This window comes from Neofelis nebulosa, chromosome 7 (genome assembly GCF_028018385.1).
Source record: "Neofelis nebulosa isolate mNeoNeb1 chromosome 7, mNeoNeb1.pri, whole genome shotgun sequence".
Classification (NCBI taxonomy): Eukaryota; Metazoa; Chordata; class Mammalia; order Carnivora; family Felidae; genus Neofelis; species Neofelis nebulosa.
This window is the reverse complement of record NC_080788.1, coordinates 98,693,205-98,712,396: the sequence shown is the minus strand read 5'-3', so window position 1 is coordinate 98,712,396 and position 19,192 is coordinate 98,693,205. Positions and strand designations below refer to the sequence as shown.

At 38.2% G+C, this 19,192-nt stretch overlaps 1 long non-coding RNA gene across 1 annotated transcript; it reads left to right on the top strand.

Moving 5' to 3' along the window:
• Nucleotides 1–5,485: 5,485 nt before the first annotated feature.
• LOC131517180 (uncharacterized) lies at nucleotides 5,486–19,180 on the top strand. Its single transcript, XR_009264442.1, has 2 exons — nucleotides 5,486–15,893; nucleotides 16,360–19,180. It is a non-coding gene; the product is annotated as an uncharacterized LOC131517180 (long non-coding RNA).
• The last annotated feature ends 12 nt before the right edge of the window (nucleotides 19,181–19,192 follow it).

Sequence of the window (19,192 nt, the reverse complement as noted above, 5' to 3'; positions counted from 1 at the left end):
GTGTTTTGGAGGTCATAGGTGAGATTAAATCATGAATCTACAGGACCCTCTCTTAACCTCCACATTATGCTATCTCCCTGACTACCTCACACAATTCTTTAGAATCTCAATTACAGTATTTTTAAAGTACTTTATAAAGTGCTACAGTACTGTTATATTTGACTATGTATATAGTTACATGTATATTGTTATATATTTATATGTGGCAAATAGAGGGATTGTATTTTGTTGCATTCCAACATAATAGTTTTTGATAGCAGATTCCAGTTTTTCCAAGTTGATGGGAGATTGATGGGGCTTAGATTTATTTTTCAATGGAAGGAGTGTTGTAATGAAAAACAGAAGCAGCTTGAAGACTTAGCATCTACCTGGCACTGGCACTGTGTTAGGGCTAAAAAGTTTATTTTTGAAAGCCATCTTCCATTTATATTCCACCAGAATGCAAGCTTCATTGAGGCAGAGACCTTATTTTGTCAACATAATGTCCCCCAGGGATATCATTATTTGAATGAATGAATGTCATTTATACCACACAAATAAGACCAAACAAAAAAGGAAAGGGATATACTATTTTTGTCTGGGGTTAGAGTATTGGATATCTAGGGTGGGTCATCATACAATAAATTATTTTAAGTAATAATCGTAAACAATATAATGGCCAGAAAATACAGTGAACATTTTAACTTTGTATATACAATCATGGCAGTTGAAAAGTAAGTGAATTTCAATAAAACAAAAATATCTGTAAAAAGTAACAATTTAGGCAACTATTAAATCATACCATTGATGAAACATTTTCTTGATTTCTTCTTGAAAGAGCAATTCAAAAATAATAAATTTTAAAAACATTTCCATTCTTTGAAATATTTTACACATAAACTAAAATATGCATTTATGAAACAAAGTATTACATTTCTCAATATGTACCTTGTTTCACTCTTTTAAGTTTTAAACACGAATGCTCCAACACTACAGAAAAATTGATCTTTGCTTTTTAACTCAAAGCCTATAAATGAAAAGATTTCTCCAGGTTACTTAGAAACAAGGCTCCCCTTTCAGAAAACCCCATAATTTCTAATCTGTTGAACAACCACATATGTTGTCTTACGATATTCCTGACTAACATACCATGTTATATGAAAAAGATTTACTTATAAAAATGGCTTAGGTTTTTGCTTTTCAAATAAGATGAACAAGTCTGTAACAATAGCGCCCATGCTATTTACCCTATTTCTGAATTCCTAAAGCTCTTAATCATTCATTCTGTATGACTAAGTCATATATTTCTTTTTATCCTGTGCAGTGGTAATGACAATTCTGATCATACAGTGAGAATGGTGAGACTACACACCTGTTTGAGGAAGATAGCATCCCTTGTTTATGGCTTCATTTTGAGCCCTTAGTCTAGACGTACCCAGCATTGAGCTCTATCTAGTTTAAAGAAGACTAGAGCCCCAGAAATACTATTAGCGGTAGAAATAAAGAATAAATAAGAAGCTATTATAAAGCATATCTTTAGAAAAATTTCTAATCCTTTCCAACCAAAACACTGAGGCAGGAGAATTAGCCCTCCCTTGGTATTATACATATCTGTTTATAAGCTCTCTAAGAGAGGTTTCATGTCCTTTTCATTTTTGAACCCTAAGTCCCTACCAGAGTACTGGGCATATAGTAAAATAAAGTCTCAAATATTTAAAAAAAAATTTTTAACATTTATTTTTGAGAGACAGAGCACAAGTGAGGGAGGGACAGAGAAAGAGGGAGACACAGAATCTGAAGCAGGATCCAGGCTCTGAGCTGTCAGCACAGAGCCCAATGCGGGGCTTAAACTCATAAACCATAAGATCGTGACCTGAATCGAAGTCGGACGCCCAACCAAGCCACCCAGGCACCCCAAGTCTCAAATATTTTTTGATGATAACGTAGTGAAGATCAAGACTCTCAAAAATAAAACTAAAAAATCCAATTAAGACAATGAAAACAATTTTAATTTGTAAGTATTCTTGGTAACTTTAATGGATACAAATATTTAAAAATATTTGAAGAGACACTGGGAACCAAAATAATAGTTCACTCGTTTGTCCTCTTTCTGTGTTCGCTAAGAAATCACTTTCTAGTTCTTCCTCTTTAACCAGAAAAAAAGTTATATTCCAATCAAAACCTTGAGCTATGCCTGAGTACGAAGACTTCATCTCATTTTTAGCAATATTAAAGGTGAAAATGATAAAGCTAAAAGCACATTGAATTATAGTTGATATTTTAGCAAATTGCTTAATAGTCACTGCTTCAGACCACAAAAAGAAACTGAGACAACATGTTCTAGTGGCACAAGTGAATAGAAAAGGCTGAATGGCATCCTTAAATTACTCCCAACACTCCTTGATTAGGTTTAACCTGGGTAAGTTATTCATCCTCACTGATCATCATTTTGTTCTATTTCTGCAATGGAGACATCTCTTAATTGATTAGGGCAGTATTTATTTTTTCCCTTTAGAGTTGAAAGAGCTGAGCCACTGAGAAGGGTAAGCTACTTTCTTAAGATGAATAAAATGGTACAGAGGAGATTCAAATTAAGATTTTTTTTTGATCCAAGTCTGGTGTTCTTTTTTCTACTGTACCAAATAATTGTGTGAACTCAGTAAGCTGGACTAGATCAATAGTTTTCAGCCCTGGCTGCATATTTAAATCACCTGGAGCATTTTAAAACTGCATAAATGCTTGGGTCCCACCCCACATCAATGAAGTCAAAATATCTATGCTGGAAGTTCTACCCACCAGTATTTTTTTAAGGCCTCCTTGAGTGATTCTAATGTATCGCTAAAATTGGAAACGACTGAACTAATTGCTAACTTCCCTTCACATTAAAAAGTCTATGAATCCTGAACTCTACTTATTTTGTTACTCCTCATCCCCAAGATACATATCTCCACCCACAATTTCTTGCATAGTATAGTGCAGTAATACTTTAATCACTGGTATAACTTACCAAGATATTAGACCTGTCAGAAAAAGGCATAAATATTTCTGAGATTCTTGTTAAAAAAGTATTCTGAAAATATGCTAACATTATAGCCAAAGTTATTGAATTATTAATGGAACCACTCTCAACTAGTCAGCGCCAATGAAAAGAAAGTAAGATGGAATACTTGGCAACCATAGGATGATCAAATTCATAAGCTCTAGATTAACTTGTCTGTGGATACTTGCCATTTGGCTGCTCAGTATGCAAATACCTCTCCTATTTTTTTTTTTTTTAAATTTTTTTTTTCAACGTTTTTATTTATTTATTTTTGGGACAGAGAGAGACTGAGCATGAACGGGGGAGGGGCAGAGAGAGAGGGAGACACAGAATCGGAAACAGGCTCCAGGCTCCGAGCCATCAGCCCAGAGCCTGACGCGGGGCTCGAACTCACGGACCGCGAGATCGTGACCTGGCTGAAGTCGGACGCTTAACCGACTGCGCCACCCAGGCGCCCCAATACCTCTCCTATTTGATTTAATCCCAAACTGGGTAGAAGGGAAGAAGAAGGCGGGCAAATAGATGCATTCCTTTTCCTATCTCCCTGGTAGCTAGGGTTTGGGTAAGTGGGCTCAACCACTTAATTAATCAATGTCCTACTACCAGCTTTGAATTTTGAGAGATTCAGAATTACAGAGTTGCTGTGACAAGTGCCCAGAGTGACTGAGTCCAATAAGATGGTGGCAGAAGTGCCAATGGCAACAAGTGTTATAGTAAAAGCACCAGAAAACTCTTCTGTGGCATAGTCTCAACAGGGCCTTTTCTCTGTCTCTACAATCTTCCTGACAATTCTTTGGTCTCCTAATATACTTCCAATAAAATTATTTTCAGTTCAAGTTAACCATGGTCAGTTTGATTGTAAAAAAGAATGCTGAATGGCAAACATTTTAATTTAAAGAATGAAAAATAAAATCTTTGACTAGGACATTTGGGTAGCTCAGTTGATTAAGCGTCTGACTTGATTTTGGCTCAGGTCATGATCTTACAGTTTGTGGAATGGAGCCCCGGGTCAGGATCTGAGCTGATACCATGGAGTCTGCTTGGGATTCACTCTCTCCCTCCCTCTCTGCCCCTCCCCCGCTTGTGCTTGTGCGTTATCTCTCAAAACAAATAAACATGAAAAAATAATAAACAAATGAGTAAACAATCTTTAACATTGTGCAAACTAGAGATCTGATTATGCTAGTAATTTTACTATTATGTGGCCATTTGGAGATGGAGTCAGACGAGTAGAATTCTAGAATCATCATTTCCAACCAGTTAAAGTTGTGTTTTTTCTCATGGAAGTACATGACTATCATTTTTATACCAACCATTTGAATTAAGATTGTTGGAGTGGGAAACATTTCATTTCCTGGAGATAATCATAACATTTCCTGTTAAGAAGAAGCATATAGAGGAGCCTGGGTAGCTCAGCTGTTAAAGCGTCTGACTCTTGATTTTGGCTTAGATCATGATCTCACAGTTGTGAGATCCAGCCCCGCGTGGAGCCCCACATCTCTGCCCACATCTCTGCACTGGAAATGGAACCTGCTTGAGATTCTCTCTCTCCTTCTCCCTCTGCTCCTCCCTCATTTGCGCCCACCCTCCTCTCTCTCTGGGGGAAAAAAAAGAAGCATATCATGTCAGAAATTTGGTTTTAGGTATCAGGAAAGTATTTTTAAGCTAAAACAAGATTATTATTTCTGTCTAAACTGACAAAAAGTGCAATATTGATTTTCTGAAAAAGTTGTGTTTTTTTTTTTTAAGAACGGAGCAGCTAAGTCATTCAGATTACTTAACTGAATCCTCCAAGCTTTGTAATTAAGTAATAAAACAACAGTTTGTGTGTAGTGTTTACAGTAAGAGTTGTCGGGCTCTGTACTATCAGTTACTCAGATGTGTTGTTATTATACAATAACATACTGTATGGCTGTGTGTTGGTATAGATAGTGTGCTCTTCAGGAAGATATTCAAGGGACACCAAATAGCTGAGGGCTAAAACTAACCTTGTTCTATCTTTATGGTGGTTCCAGCTTTAAATTTCTTAATTTACAGGCTTTGTTTTTTGCTTTATCTTGTTTTGTTTCTGTTTTGTTAGTTTTCTCCTGTTGTTAGAGATATATGAAGGAAACGGCATGTAAGTAAAATACTGACCTCTGATTGATGAATGAGTCACAATGGTACTAAACAAATAGATTTACTGATTTAAAACATCATGCAATATTAGCTCTTTATATTAGTTTTTTTTTTCCTTTACCATAGTACTCTGCATTTGATTGCCTTACTTCCTGACTTGCTGGTAAGGGATTCAGCTTCTCAAGGAGATCTTTCTAATGGCCAAGTTGGTGGTGAAAGCAAAGATGGAAGAACTTTCCATGTTACAGGACCCAGAGAAAAAATTAATCTTCCAAATCTCAAGAAAAGGTGGTAAGCCACTAAATTTAAAACTGTTTATGGATTAGAAACCAAATAAATTTTAATTTAATTTAATAATTTTAAAAGCCACACAGTGCTGCTTCAGAGAGAGAACAAATGAATGAATATAAAAATGAGTGAGAAAGAAGAAGAAAGGAAGGAAGAAGAAAAAGAAGGGAGGAATAAAGGAGAAAAGGAGATAATTGTGTTGAAAAAGGGAGCTTGGCAAACTTGTAAACTGATACCTTAACCTAATCCAAACCTAGCTTTGGGTTAGAAAGGAAAGATTCCTTAGAAAAACATAACCAGGTAGATTAAGATGAGATTTCCTCCTCCATAACCTTCTTTTATTTTGCTTTGTGTACACGTCATAGGCATACCAAGAACAAACAAGGGAGCAGTTTTTGCTGTTGAGTACCTTTGGACTTTCAGTATACAACTGTCTGTAGTAGGTCCTATTCTAAGATACAGTTTTGAGCACAGTGTCCAAAATTTATGTGTGGAAATGGTTGTAAAATCCTAGGTAAATGTTGCACTATAACCAATTTAACAATGATTTATCTGGGCAAAATTTATGGGTTTGTTTCCTTTCTGTGTTAAGAAAGATTTATGTTTCAATAGGCTTAGAAAGACACCTACTGGATTGTGTGTCCACAGTAATAGATAATATAAACCTACTAAGCCAAAATCTGGCTTCAGGGTAACATTACAATTTCACAGACTGGAGTCTAGAGTGCTATGACCCTCTCTGGTGAACTAGGACAACAGTGCTCGTGGTCTCTTCACTGTGGAAGGAAGGTCAGCTACCCAGTGTGCCACCTTCCCAAACGAACTAGATTATTGCTGGAAAAGGAAAGTTCTAGAATTCTTGAAGCAGTTTCTGATATTGGGACTTCATTTTTTTCTTTTATTTCTTTTTATTAAAAAAATTTTTTTTAATGTTTATTCATTCCTGAGACAGGGAGACAGAGCGCGAGCAGGGGAGGGACACAGAGAGAGAGGGAGACACAGAATCCAAAACAGGCTCCAGGCTCTGAGCTGTCAGCACAGAGCCCAATGCGGGGCTCGAACCCATGAACTGTGAGATCATGACCTGAGCTGAAGTCGGACGCTCAACCGAGTGAGCCACCCAGGCACCCTGGGACTTCATTTTTAAATGTAAACACGGGTCTTTCCACTGCTTATATCTTTTTGACATTATAAGTCATGAATTCAACGTGCTTACCCAGTAATAACCTTGGTTATATAAGAAGGTTAACCTGAGACTTTATAACAATTTGATATGGACACATCCTTAACAGTATATCAAAGATTCTAGGAGTAGAACAAGTTTCCTGATGCATATGGGTGGTATAGAGGCATAAGCCTATGCCCGGTGCATAGGATGTCTTTGGAAACAGCTACCTGCCCCCCTTCCACAGGAATATAGGAGTAGATTCCTGACAGTCCTTGTTTTTCCGTGAGACTCTTCAACACATACATTTCTGGTCATACCAGTTGGACCACAGGTAGATTCATTATTCTAATTGGCCAATCAGATTCTCATTCCTGAGAATTTAAAATCAGATGTGAAGAAGGACCATATTAGTCTGTCTCTTCCCAGTGGATCCATATCCTACTAACTAGGGACTTGGTCACGGCCATTTTCTGCTTTGAGTGTGGGTGGCAGACAAAAGTTAGTCTTCAGGGACAAAGAAGAAAAAAACAGATATACAGAAAGGAGCAGAGACAAAACAGATTATTTCCTAGGTTCCAGTGCACAGTTCCAGGCCCTTCTTGGTGTCTGTCTGCATACCAACCTTTGAGTTTTATGAGACATCCTGTATCTTTGTATAAAATTACCTTTCTTCTTGCTAAAGGGAGCTCCAGTAGGATGCTGTTACTTACAAATAAAAGTACGAACTTTACAAAATATGACAATGTAGTGCATAAGCAAAAAAAAATTTAAAAATAAAGTAAATGTATCAAAGTTGCAGACTTTTATGCCTTATGAAGAATTATATACGATATACAAATATCTAATGCATAATAACTGCCATCACTGTTGCATAATAAAACCACATTAGAATTAGGGTGGGAACGAGTGGCCTACTGGTAAATCTAATTCATTATATAAAAAGCTCTAAACAAGTCTGTAACCTGGTCTTTTGACCTCTCCCTGAATTGCTTTATAGAGCTCTTCGAATAATTTTTTTAAGTTTTTATTTTTATTTTTGAGAGAGCATGAGCAGGGGCGGTGCAGAGAGAGAGGAAGACAGAGGATCTGAAGGGGTCTCTGCGCGGACAGCAGAGATCCCAATGTGGGCCTTGAACTCACGAACCATTAGATCGTGACCTGAGCTGAAGACAGAAAATGCTTAACTGAGTCACCTAGGCACCCCCAGAGCTCTTAGAATAATTTAATGTATTCTGATACATTATAGCAATAGTTATCTTAATGTGGGAGGAGAAAAGGACATCAGAGAATCACTGGAGGAGTTTTTCCATTAGCATCACTTGCCCTAAACAGAAGGCAATTATAAAAATTAATACAATAGACTTCCGCTTCTGGGAAGATGGGGTAGACATACTTTTTCCAGTTCCACTCTCTAAGTACAGCAAAAATCCCTGGACATTACATATTCAACAAGCATAAGAAAACTCTGAAAGACGGAGAGAAGAAAGCAGACTAGCTGGACTAGAGACCAAGCAGTGACATGGTAGTGAGTTCCCTGGGTTTGCTTTTTCCTCATATATCCCAGACTTGGAGCTTAAGAAGTCAGAAATGCCAAAAACAAAACAAAAAACTCTAACCAAAGAATGCTCTCTTTAGCCAAAGGGTTAGGAAAGGGGCAACCTAGCAAGACAGAAAACTTTTGGAAAATAACCACTGTACTCCAGCCAAACAACAAAGAAAAGACTGTGGCCCTACCTTCACCCATGGTAGCAAAGGCCAGGTGAGTAGCTTAGATTTCCACCTTTGCTGGAATTTCTTTTTCTTTTTTTTCTTTTCTTTTCTTTTCTTTTTCTTTTTTTTTTTTTTTTTTGAGAGAGAGACAGAGAGGGTGCACACTGTCAGCACAGAGCCCGACACTAGGCTCGAACTCATGAACTGTGAGATCATGCCCTGAGCCAAAGTCAAGAGTCAGAAGCTTAACTGACTGAGCCACCCAGGCACTGCTACCCTTGCTGGACTCTTCATGAGGTGCACCACCACTAGGTGGAGTAGAGAATAGGGGCTTTTATCCCCACCAGGGGGTAACAAGCCCCATGCAAACACTTGGTGTCAGTGGAGACCACATGGAAAACTAGACTTCCACGTCCATTGACAGGAGGCACCCCTTTCTGTCTGCTGGGGTAGAATCAGAAAAGTCCTAGTGGAGAGTCAGTATTTTTATAGTAACAAGGCCACCCCTTCTTCCCAACACCTCACTCATCCCCAACACCCCTCACCATTTGTGGTGTAGTGTTAATGAAAAAACATGTGGGAGCAGTAATGAGGTATTCGTATCCCTTCCAACCAGGGAGGTATCACTGGAAGCCTGGTGGGAAGCCAGTACTCCCACCCCTACCCAGCAGTAACAAGGAGCCTCCCATTAGGGTGTCAACAAAGTCTGAGTGAAGAACCTGGACTTCTGAACCAGGACTACCTAACCTGGTGGTAATTAGATGGTGCTCCACTTTTCCTGTTGGAGAGGTGTGAGAGGAAGCCAGCTAAAACAGAAAGTTAAATAAGGTCCAGATTGTTATAATATTCAAAATATTCAGATCTCAACCAAAATTCACTTATCATACCAAGATCTCAGACTGAGTGAGAAAAGACAATCAATAAATGCCAACACTACAACGATAAAGATGTTAGTTATCTGACAGAGATTTTACGGCAGCCATCATAACATTGCTTCAGTGAGCAATTGTGAACGCAGTTGAATCAACTGAAAAAATAGTCTCAGCAAAGAAATAGGAAGTCTCAGCAAATATTTAGAAGATACAAGGAAAAACAAATGGAAATTTCAGAACTGAAAAGATATAATAACAAACAGCTCAGTTGATGGGCTCAACAGCAGAATGATAGGGACAGAGGGAAAAGTTTGTGGACTGGAAGATACAGCCACTGAAATTACCCAATCTGAACAACAGAGAGAACATAGAGTAAAAAACATCAAGAAGAGCCTCAGAGACCTGTGGGACTATAACAAAACTGCTAATGTTCATATCACTGGAGCCCCAGGAGAGGAGAGAGAGAGTAGGGCTTAAAAAGTTCCCTAAGATGTAATATCTAAACACTTCCCCAATTCACCAAAAACCATAAACCTACAGATTTAGGAAGTTGAAAGAACTTCCAAATAGGATAAATCTGATACACCAAAGCACATTATAATCAAACTTCTAAAACCTGAAGACAAAAAAAATCTTCAAAGCAACCAGAGAAAAAAAGCACCTTACCCACAAGGGAAAAAAAAAATTTAAACAATAGTGGATTTCTTACCAGAAAATATAGAGGCCAGGAGGAAGCAACATAACATGTTTTAAGTGATGAAAGAAAAAAACTGTCAACCCAGAACCCTATATCCAGTAAAATATTGTTAGGGAAATCAAAACATTCTCAGATGAAGGAAAACTAAGAGAATTTCACCAGCAGACCTAGCCTTAAAAAAACGTCCAACAGAAGTTAGAATTTCTCTAAATGGAAAGAAAAGGAATTTTTTTAAAGGAATCTTGGAACATCAGGAAGGAATAAAGGACATAGTAAGCAAAAATATAGGTAAGTGCAATAGATTTTCCTTCTTCAGTTTTCTAAATTACATTTGATGATCGCATCAAAAATTTATACCACTATCTGATATGGTTCTAAATGTATATAGAGGAAATGTATTAAAGGCAATTACAATATAAACAGAAGGAACATAAATATGTGCAGCAAAAACTGATAGAACTGGAAGGAGAAATAGATAAATCTACACTTATAGTTGGAGACTTCAGTGCCTCTCTCTTAACAATTTATAGAACAAACTAGACAGAAAATCAGCAAGGCTATAGAACTGAACAGTGGCATCAACTAATAGGATATAATCAACATTTGTAGAATATTTCACCTAACACACATTCTTACCCATGGAACATACACCAGAATAGACCATATCCTGGGCAATAAAACAAATCTCAGAAAATTTTAAGGAATGAAATAATACTGAGTATATTCTCCAACCACAATGGAATCAAACTGGAAAATTTGAAAGGTAACAGGAAAGTCTCTAAATGGAAACTAAATAACACACTTCCAAGTAACCTATGGGTCAAAGAGTAAGTCTCAAGGGAAAGAAAAATACATTGAAATGAATGAAAATGCAACATATCAAATTTTGTGGGACCAGCTTCTGCAGTGCTGAGAGGGAAATTTATAGCAATAGAATGCACACATGAGAATAAGAGGAAAAGTCACAAATCAGTAATCTAAGTTCCCATCTTAAAAAACTAGAAAAAGAACAAAATAAATCCAAAGTAATCAAATGAGGAAATATTAAAAAACAGAAATTAATAAAATTGAGAACGGAAAAACAATAGAGAACATCAATGAAACAAAAAAGCTTGTTCATTGGAAAAATCAATTAAGGTGACAACCTCTATCTAGCAAGACTGACCAAAAAAAGACACAAATTACTAACATCAGAAATGAAACATGAGATATCAATAGACCCTGCAGATAACAATATGATAAAAATAGAATGCTACAAACAACTCTGCACACATACATTTGACAAATTAAAGACCAATTCTTAAAAAGTTCAAACTACCTCAACACACCTAATGTGAAATAGATAATTTGAGTAGCCCTATAATTATTAAGGAAATTGAATAATTTTAAAACTCTACAAAAGAAATCTGGTGGCTCAGATGGTTTCACTAGAGAATGCTACCAAACATTTGAAGACTTTTAGGAAATAGAAGAGGAGGGACCACATCCCAATTCATTTTATAAAAGTAGTATTAGCCTGATATGAAAAACAAATAATTACAAAGCTGCAGGCCAATATTACTCATTTATAAAAATGCAAAAAATATTTTTTAATTTATTTTGAGAGAAAGCGTGAGTCGGGAAGGGGCAGAGAGAGAGGAAGAGGGAGAGAATCCCAAGTAGGCTACATACTATCAGTGTGGAGCCCGATGCAGGGCTCAAACCCATCAACCGTGAGATCATGACCTGAGCCAAAATTAGACGTTTAACTGACTGAGCTGCCCAGGGGCCCCAAGATGCAAAATGATTAAACAATGTTAACAGATAAAACTCAGCAATATACAGTAAAACCTTGGTTTGTGAGTATAGTTTCTTCCAGAAACATGCTTGTAATCCAAGGCACTTATATATCAAAGCAAATTTTCCCCTAAGAAATAATGGAAACTCAGATTATTTGTTCTACAACCCCAAAATATTCATATAAAAATGATTACAGTACTGTAATATAATACAAAATAATAAAGAAAACACAAAATATAAAGAAAAATAAATTAACCTACACTTACTTTTGAAAACCTTCATGGCTGGTGTGAAGGAGACAGAGAGGAGGGTTATTGTGTAGGACAACTTTCACTATCACTGATGGAATCACTGCTATCTATTGGCTCAGTGGAATCTTTTCTGCATGGGGGCCATTGTATGTGTTTGCTCAGATGTTGACTGTAGTATAGTATTAATAAACTCTTGTCATATACTGTATTTAGTGTAGCTGGCAATAAGGCAGAAAAGGAAAGGTTCTATATCTAAAGGCAGCCTGACCTAGAATGAAGCCAAGCATTCCTAAGCTTACTCTTGTATGGAAAAGCAAAGGACCGTCCATAGGTGCTTTGAAGTGACAAAAATACACTAGTGCTAGTTGTGGGCACTTTCCAGCGTTCTGAAAAATCACTCATTTCTCCCAAACACCTTGGCCTGAGACCGAGCATCTGAGCATAGGAGAGACGATCACCCACAATCCCACAGCGAGTGAAAGAAAAAGAGAGAGAAGAACCATTGGCTCAGTTGTGATCATGTGATGTTTGGCATCACATACTACTCATATTGTAAGACATCGCTCATTTATCAAGTTAGAATTTATTAGAAATGTTTTCTCATCTTGTGGAACACTCGCAGAACAAGTTACTCGCAATCCAAGGTTTTACTCTCTATATATTTTTTAAATCATACTCCAGGGTTACCTGGGTGGCTCAGTTGGTTAAACATCCAACTCTTGATTTCAGCTCAGGTCATCCTCTCAGGGCTCTGAGATCGAGTCCCGCATTGGGCTCTGCTCTGGGTGTGAAACCTGCTTGAGTCTCTCTCTCCCTTTTCCTTTGCCTCTTCCTCTCTCTCTCTTTCTCTAAAAAAAAATAAAAAATCATACACCAATCATGCACCATACACCATGACCAAGTGGAATTTGTTTCAGAGATGTAAGGTTGTCTCAGTATTTGAAAAATCAATGTACTCCACCATATTAGCAGGCTAAAGAAGAAAGCACACAATCATATTTATCAATGCAGAAAAGGCATTTGACAAAATTCAGCACCTATTTATGTTTTTTTACTAGTTTATTATTAGAGAGAGAGAGAAGGGGAGGGGCACAGAAAGAGAGACAGACAGAGAGAGAGAGAGAGAGAGAGAGAGAGAGAGAGAATTCCAAGCAGGCTCCACACCGTCAGCACAGAGCCCAATGTGGGGCTCAAACTCACAAACCATGAGATCATGACCTGAGCTGAAATCAAGAGTCGGACATTTAACTGACTGAGCCACCCAGGTGCCCCAGGACCTATTTATGGTGAATGCTCTTAAAAAAAAAAAAAAAAAAAAAGGAACTAACTTCCCCAAGTTGCTTTTTTAAATTTTAATCTACAAAAAAACACTACAACTAGCCTTATATTCAGTGATGAAAGACTGAATGCTGTCTTCCTAAGATCAGGAACAAGACAAAGATATCTACCCTCACTCCTCTTATTCAGGATCGTGCTGGAAGTTCTAGCCAGTGTGTTAAGGCAAGAAAAGGAAATAAAAGTCATATAGAATGGAAAGGAAGAGATAGAACTGCCTCTATTTGTAAAAGACATGATTACTTACATAGAAAAGTCCTAAGAAACCTACAAAAAAAAAAAAAAAACCTTCTACAACTAATTAGTGAGTTCAGAAGACTGCAGGATTACAAGATAAACACAAAAATGCATTGTATTTCTATATGGTAGTAATGAACATATGGACAGTGAAATTAAAGATACAATAATGTTTATAATTACTCAAAAAATTGAAATATTTAAGAATAAGTCTAACAAAACATGAACAGGATGTGTATGCTAAAAACTGGAAAACACTGGCTAAATAAATCTAAGAATATCTAAATACGCGGAAAGATGTATTGCATTCATGGATTGGAAGATTCAACATGGTAAATTTTCTCCAGTCAATTTTTCTCCAGTCAATTTTCTTCAGTTTAATGCAATTCCTACAAATTCCCAGCAAGACTTTTTGTCATTATAGACAAAATTACTGTACAATATATATGGAAAAGCAAAGGAACTAGAAAAGCCAAACAATTAAAAAAAAAAAAGCGGGAGAAATCAGTCTATTCAATTTCAAGACTTGTTATTATATAGTTACAGTAAAAGACTCTGATCGTGATGGAGGGATAGACATATAGATTAATGGAGCACAATGGAGAATCTAGGTACAGACTCACACAAATATGCCCAACTGATTTGTGTATATGTATATATACACATACATATGTATACGCATACATACACTATTGTAAAATATGTAAAACATGCAATTTGCCATTTTAACCATTTTTAAGTATACAATTCAGAAGCACTGATTATGTTCACAATGTTGTACAACCAGTACCATCTATTTCCAAAACTTTTCCATCACCCTAAACATAAACTCTATATCCATTAGGCAATAATATCCTGCTCCCCTCAACTTCTACTTTCTGTCTCTATGTATTTGCTTGTTCTAGGTACTTCATATAGGTGGAGTCATACACTATTTGTCCTTTTGTGTCTAGCTTATTTCACTTAGCACGATGTTTTTTCAAGGCGCATCTGTGGCATAGCATGTGTCAGAACTTCATTCCTTTTTGTGGCTGAGTAATATTCCATTCCACATTTAGTCCACCCCTTCTTCAGTTGATGGACACTCAGAGAAAAGCTTAAAATTTCCCCCTTCCAAAATAAAAGTGAAAGTAGGTTGCTATTTGAACATGGGAAGGTCTCAGTGTTCTTCCACCCATTCATGACAAGGGGAGGAAGTCTAGGGGAATATATTTCCCTCCTCACCAACTCCACATAGGAAAAACCTCAGGATTTTTATATTAGCCATACTCGGGGCCAGCAGTCATGCAAGATTAGATACTTTTCCCGTCATTCCTCTCAGAAATTATGCCCTTTCTCAGGGTCCAAGGTGAATAGACATAAACCAATTCACATTATTTGTTTCATATCAAGCAGATTCATTGTTTCCCTGTTTACACTTTTATTCTCAAAATTAACCTTTATCCCCAATATTAACCAACAGTTAACACTTCAGGGCACCTTGCACGTGCTCGATAACTAGTTGTTGGATGAGAGTGATTTAAGCTAAAAGTGATCGTCTCTCACCTTAGTCAGTAAAAGCAGTATGCAACTTAAAGTACTTGTTTTCCTACCAAAAGCCAGGCTGTTCTGATATATTAACCTGGGAAAATAATTAGCCTTGAGAATAGAAAGTCACGAAAAAGTAAGTCAATTTGCCAGTTATTCTGGCTGGCCGTGACATTAGCCTAAGTCTACGGAGGCCCCAAACAAAGGAAGCACTCTTCCAAACGCTATCTGATGAAAACGAAACATTCTAATTCATTCTAATACTCTCAAGATGAATAAATTAAATACAGCAGAAAGCTTTTGCCACGCTGGCGTAAAGAATCAATACCTGAGATCAAGTGTTAAATATCAGGATTTGAAGTTTTGGTGTGGGCATGTGATTTATTCCACCAGATCAGAATCAATGTAATAAATAGCCAGGCTCGGATGGAGTTCTACTAAGTTCTAAAACGTTAAAACATTTCCGCAGAACCGTCGGATGAAAGTCAAAACGTATTCAAATTGAAGAAAATAGCACTCCCAAATTTAACTTTTATATTTATCGGTCCAGCGGAGTGACAGGGTGAATAATTTTGCCCACTACTAGGATTTGTTCTTAAGTTTTAAAACCTGCCACAAGAAAAGAGTTTCTGGATATATGAGATATCATTAACCATATTAAAGGCTCTTCCTCCATGTAGGGTGTGCCCAAGAAGTAAACGTTTATTATGTCAAAGTGTTCGTTCTCGTTAATGCATTGTTCGTTTATTAAATGTAATAGAATCAAGGTTAGCCCACAAGGGCTTGTCTCTGAAATGCAAATAACCTAGCCTGAGGAAAATCCTGCCGCCTGCAAGTGATCCTCCTGTGGTCAGCAGCGGCGAACCGGCAGCCTGTCAAAGGGCAGGGACAGGTGAGCCTTTGGGGGGATGATGCAGCCCAGTACCGGACCGCCAGATCCTGGGACCCAGGTGGTAGTGAGCACTTTGTCCGCCTCGCCCCCTGGCGGCCGCCCTCCCTTCCACTGCGGGCCCAGCCCCTCGCTCGCTGGGTAACCCCGCCTCTCGCCTCCTTTCCCCCTCTCCCCCTTCGCCTCCAGAGTTCCCAACCACTTCAGGTCCCTGACCGCCCCCTTCTCCTCCCAGGGCAGTCTCGCCTCTCTCTTCCCTCTGGAGGCCCCACCTTTCCATGAAGTGGCCTCACCCCTCCCTCCCCTGGTGGCCCACCTTAGTTCCCGGAGGCCCCGCCTTCCCCCTCCCAGGTTCCTCTCCAGTTCAGCAGCCCGGGAGTAAACTTGGGCGATCCTGGCTGGCAATCGTACTCAGGGTGCACCAGTATTTTTCTCTGTGACCTCTGAGCCTGCTTTTCTTCTGCCACAGGGAGCCTCCTCCTCGGGTGTTCTCTCGGACCTAGCAACTGAGGCCTCTTCGGCCCTGGCCAGCCTCAGCCTTGTCGGGTACTCTTGCCTGATGGCTGCTGAGGACGTAAGCTCGGACCTCGCTTGCCCTAAAGCCTTTTCTCCCGACCTGGGCAGAAAGCCTCTTCGTCTGAATCCACGCTCTTCGTCGTTTAGTGTCCCAGAAGGACTAATGTATAAAAGTTTTGAGCTCCATGGAGTGGATTTTTGTGGACGTATGGAGACAAACCATTTGGGATGAGTGCTAATGTTTAATAAGCACCTAAAAATTAACTCATTCGGGTTATGTTTTCAAGAAGCAAAACCTCAAATAGCCAGACAGGACCTAGTTTGTTGAACTATTTACAAGTAAACAACCTAGGGGTGCCTGCGTGGCTCAGATGGACGAACATGTGACTCTTGATCTCTGGGTGCTGAGTTGGAGCCCCACACTGGGTGCAGAGATTACTTAAATAAATAACAGTTAACTTAAAAAAACGTGCACATAGGTTAAAACAACAAGGCACAACCTAGATAATAAATGGTGGCCAGGATGTGGAGAAAAGGGAACCCATGTGCACTGTTGGTGGAAATGTAAACTGGTTCAACCATTATGGAAAACAGTATAGAAGTCCCTCAAGAAATGCAAAATAGAGCTACCATGTGATCCAGCAATGCCACTTCTGGGTGTATATCCAAAGGAAGCCATCATCTGGAAGAGACACTTGTACTTCTGTGTTTACTGCAGCATTATTTACAATAGTGAAGGTATGCAAACAACCTAAGTATCCATCAATGGATTAATGGATTAAAGAAAATGCTTATCTATATATACATAATGATGGAATATTATTCAGTCTTTAAAAACAAAGAAATCTTGGGGCGCTTGGGTGGCTCAGTCGGTTAAGTGTCTGACTTTTGCTCTGGTCGTGAACTCACGGTTTGTGCGTTCGAGTCCCACTTCCGGCTCTGTGCTGACAGCTCAGAGCCTGGAGCCTGCTTCAGATTCTGTGTCTCCCTCTCTCTCTCTGCCCTTCCCCAACTTGCACTCTGTCTGTCTCTCTCAAAAAGAAATAAGCATTAAAAAAGAGAGAGAGGGAAGGAAATCTTGTCATTTGTGACATGGATAAAACTGGAGGGCATATGCTAAGTGAAATAAGTTAGGCAGAAAAAGAAAAATACTGCATGGTATCACTTAAATGTGGAATTTTTTTTTAATGTCAAGCTCATAAAAACAAGAGTAGAAAAGTGGTTGAGCAGGGGTTGGGGAGGGAGGAAATAGGGAGAAGTTGGTAAAAGGGTACAAACTTTCAGTTATAAGATGAAAAAAGTCTGAGAATCTAATGTATAATATGGTGACTATAACACTTTAACACTGTATTGCATAATTGAAATTTGCTAAGAGAGTAGAACTTAAATGTTCTTACCAAAGGGGGAAGAAAGGAAATATGTGAGGTAATGGTTGTATTAACTTGATGGAAGGAATCCTTTTAATATATATGATATATATATTCATGTTGTACGCTTTAAATAGCTTACAATTCTATTTGTAAATTACATCTCAATAAAGCTGGAAGAAAAAGTTACAAAACCTTAAAAAAAAAAAAGCAAACACCAATTCAGGCTTGTGAATACTTGACTTAACACTGGATGTTATACATATTACTAATCTATAAAACAATGCAGGTAAAATGTATAGAATGATTGAAAACTGGTTAGTGTAATTGACCATCGTTAGATTTAAATCATTATAAGCTATGCATCAAATTGAGAGGCTTATACTGCCACTAAAAGTATATTGACAAATGAGAAAAACAGAACATAAAAGTTTTATTTACAACATAATTATAATAAAAGTGGATATGAATAAAGAGGTTGTAGGAGGGCACAGGACTCAAACTAGAAAATCAGACCCTTCTCACAGGAGGTTGAGGCTGATTTGTCCAATCTGGGTAAGCTGGAGATGCCTATAGCTCTTTTTGTTCCTGTCCTTTCTGAGTTCTGGTTAGTCAGGGTTGTCATCTGTGAGCTTCCCTATATCCATTAGAGTATTGAGTATGCTACAATAATAGGAGACTCCCCCCTCAAATACAGTAATTTAAATGAGACAGAAGCTTAATTCTCATGTAACAGTCCAGAGGTAGAAGTGACCAAGGCTGGCAGGGTGGCTCAGCTCCATTAGGTCGTTAATGGACCCTGGTTTCTTTCCTCTTGATGCTCTGCTATACACCCTAGGATACTTTCTTCATTTGCATAAAGCTGGGGCACTGCTGTGGGTTTGCACTGGCGCCATCTAGCTCTGGGGAAGGGCAAAATAGCAGAAGTAGAGAACAAAAGATTTATTTGTAAGCAAATGATGCAGAGGCTGCAACTATCACTTGCACACATATTCCATTGGTGAGAACTTGAACACACTTGGTTGTGGGAGAAACTGGGAAATGTGATTTCTGATGTGGAGAGCAAAGGCAAAAAAAAGTGTAGATAAAATTAAATTTCCTTACAACTTGCAGCCCACTGACAAATACTTCAGACAGAGTATGACATTCCTCTGGGAACTCCCAACTGTCTTAATGTTAATACTTTACTAGTGGCAAAGAGGAACCTTAGCTTGACAGAAGCTAGGCCTCCAGGATCCTGTAAGTCTTAACATAATGAAAATCCTTTTGGAAACTTTCTTTGTCTCTACTGCCCCAACAAACTTAAAAGTATATAACTGGTTGTTCCTCACAATCCCAGTGCAGCTCTTTCTGCCCACAGGTTCTGTACCCATGCTTTAATAAAACCACCTTTTTTTGCACCAAAAATGTCTCAACAAT